Source organism: Tupaia chinensis, unplaced genomic scaffold, assembly GCF_000334495.1.
Source record: "Tupaia chinensis unplaced genomic scaffold, TupChi_1.0 Scaffold141225_1, whole genome shotgun sequence".
Taxonomy (NCBI): domain Eukaryota; kingdom Metazoa; phylum Chordata; class Mammalia; order Scandentia; family Tupaiidae; genus Tupaia; species Tupaia belangeri.
This window is the reverse complement of record NW_006201088.1, coordinates 160-3,301: the sequence shown is the minus strand read 5'-3', so window position 1 is coordinate 3,301 and position 3,142 is coordinate 160. Positions and strand designations below refer to the sequence as shown.

The 3,142-nt window shown below is 37.9% G+C and overlaps 1 pseudogene; it reads right to left on the bottom strand.

Annotated features, from left to right (window-relative positions):
• Positions 1 to 7: 7 nt before the first annotated feature.
• Positions 8 to 2,270, bottom strand: LOC102484008 (centrosomal protein of 83 kDa-like; annotated as a pseudogene).
• Positions 2,271 to 3,142: the final 872 nt, after the last annotated feature.

Below are 3,142 nucleotides of genomic sequence, written 5' to 3'. Positions count from 1 at the left end.
TTTCTGTTTCCAATTCTTCTTTCTTTGCCTCCAAGACTTCTCTACCTTTTCCTGTAGTCTCTTCAATTTGTTTACATAAAGAGATTTTCTCTTTTTCTGGGAAACTGCTGCTCATTACAGTTTCTCTTTAGTGTGGTTATACCTTTCTTCTGTCTGTGATACACTCACAAAGCTTATGCTCTTCCTCCAACCACTGTACCTGTCTGTCTTCCAGAGCCTTGTCAACTTCTAGTTGTGCTTTTTCAGCTTGGCTTTTGAAATTTCAGCATTCCTGTTTTAACCTCTCCACAATTTCCTTCACCATTTGGTTTGAATTCAGCAAGTCATTCTCTGTGTAAGTGAGGTCAACTGGATCTGCAAATTACTGATTTGCTGTTTCAGGTCAGAATTCTCATTTTTTACTTTCTCTGCATTTTCAATATTCACAATGTGTTGTTGAAATTTTAACCTAAATCTGAAGTACCCCTCTGGCCCTCTTTGAGGTCCGCAATTTCTCTTCACACTGATCCTTTTCAGATTGCCTCCAGACATCATGTTCCACTTTCATTTTCTCTAAATCTACTAATCTGTTCTCAAGTTCTAGCTTTACATCTTGTAATGCTACACGTTTTTGATAACATTCTTCCTTGGCTACTTGTATTTTACATATTAATTCATGATCCTTTTCTAGTAAGAGCACTTTCTGGTGTTGAACAGCTGATTTAAGAATTTCATTGCCTGACTGTAATTCATCCAGTTCACTTTGAATTTTATTCCTTTATCTTTCTAGTTCACTCTTAGCTCTTGCTGCCTCCAATTTGATGTCTGTTATTTCTAGTTTGTTTGAATGTTTAAGTTCTTTTACTTTACTGAGCAATATATTTATTTCTCATTCAGCTTTATGTAATTTACTGATTAAAACTTTTGTTCCCTGATTGACTGTAGTTCTTTTTCCAAGCATTAAGCCTATAGTTTGACTGCTTTTTGGCCTCCAGGGATCTCACTGTAGCCTGCACCTCAGCCAACTGCCATACCTGTATTCTTTACACATTTTCTATCTGAGCATCAGAATTCTCTTCTTCAGCCCTTAATCCTGCTACTTCAGTCTCTAAACCTTTCCATTTCTAACACAAATGGACTTTTTCTCAAATAAGTTGCTCCAGTCATTTGCTGTCTCTTGTGGGATCAATACTAAGTATCTGGTTATGTAGTTCTTTATCTTTCTTTAGTCTTGCAACCTCTGATTCATATTTTATTTTTTCTTCTAAAATCCATGCAAACTATTTTTTCTGGTGTGAAAAAAATGTATGCTTATAGTGAAGATTATATTCAGCTCTACATTTTTCCACTTCTTTACCCATATTTTGAAAACCCTCTTTCATGGGAGTTTCTAAATCTTGTTGTATCTGGGCTCTTAACAATTCCAACTTTTGTGGAGTTAATACCTGAACTTTATTTCTTCTAACATTTTCTTTTTCTCTAACAATTTCCCTTTTAGCTCTTTAAGTGGCAGTTGAAATTTTTTCTAGTGACTTTTCATTTTAACAGGCACTTGAGTTCATTTTGTGACTTTATGTACTCATCTGCAATCTTGTGTGTTCAGCTTTTAGAGTCTGATAATTGGTTTTATGATGTTCACATCATAACCTCTCAGCAATTAACATTTTCTGGAACTCAGACTGACAACTTGTCAGGCAACTATCTCCACCCAGAGGAAAATGTTGACAAAAGTGTTCATATTGGTAAGTGAGCTGACAACTATGTAAAAATAAGTTCTGACTTTCTTCTTGCTTTACTTTTCCTTCCAAGAGTATTTCTCACTTCTTTCTTGCTTAGGCAGTATCTCAGGAAGCCAAGTTACACCAGACACACATCTGGTCCTTGCAACATGTGCAAGTACTGCTGAACAGTGACTGGTGTTGTGGCTGCACTCACTACCAGGGACACCTCCACAACTCAAAACACCAGCTCCCATTCAACTCTGCTCACAGAGGCATTGGAGTATAGGGACAGGGTCCTACAGTGAGAATGTCAGCCCAACTCGCCATGCTTGCCAAGGTCCCAGAGGCCACTGGTGCAGACTGAAAAGGAGATGGAGGAGGGTCGAACTGGCCCTGCAGCCTTCCAACCCTGGGAAAGTCTAAGGTAATCCAGGTCGGCTCCAAGGGCACCCGAGGCAGAGAAAGTCCCACTTTCTCTGAATGAACTGGCCTCATCAGCTTGCAGGGCCAGCCTAGGGCACACATACCACCAAGATGTCCTCTCAGGTGTGGCCAGGCAACGTTCAATATCTGAAAACTTTTAGAATCAGAGGAATCTTCAATTTCAATTCCAACTAAATATGTTGCACAAGGGAAGAAAAAATGGAACTGGAGATAGATTTCACATCACCTCCTCCTGTACACCTCTGAGCATACAATTTAATTCCAAAAATTAGGAAAAATGTACAATCCATCAGATGACCAGAAACCAGCACAAGAGACAGGATAGATAAGGAACCAAGAGAATAGCTCTTCCCAAGGGAAAATTGTAACTCTTCATCAGCCATAGGCAGTACAATGGAACACATGGAAATGTCAAATAAAGAATTTAAAATATTCATAGTGACAAAGCTAACTGAGATGAAAGAGAAGAGAGCCAATGAGTACAATCCATCAGATGACCAGAAACCAGCACAAGAGACAGGATAGATAAGGAACCAAGAGAATAGCTCTTCCCAAGGGAAAATTGTAACTCTTCATCAGCCATAGGCAGTACAATGGAACACATGGAAATGTCAAATAAAGAATTTAAAATATTCATAGTGACAAAGCTAACTGAGATGAAAGAGAAGAGAGCCAATGAACTCCTGAAGGTACAGAAGAAAAGAGACAATGAGTTCTAGGAGGTGAGGAAGTTCTTGTACAATCTGAAAGAGGAAATATACATCATAAAATAGTATCAAACAAAATTGTTAGAGGTGAAAGCTGTAAAACAGGAAATCAAAACCTCCCTTGAAATTCTAAAAGCATATTAGATTAGGCAGAAGATTGAATCTCAGATGTAGAAGACAGAACCTCTGACCTAGAAAAATTTACCAAAAAGACTAAGAAAATAACTTCAAAAACTAATAATAATATACAAGTAATAGTAGAAACCATTGAATGCCCAAACATCTGGGTTA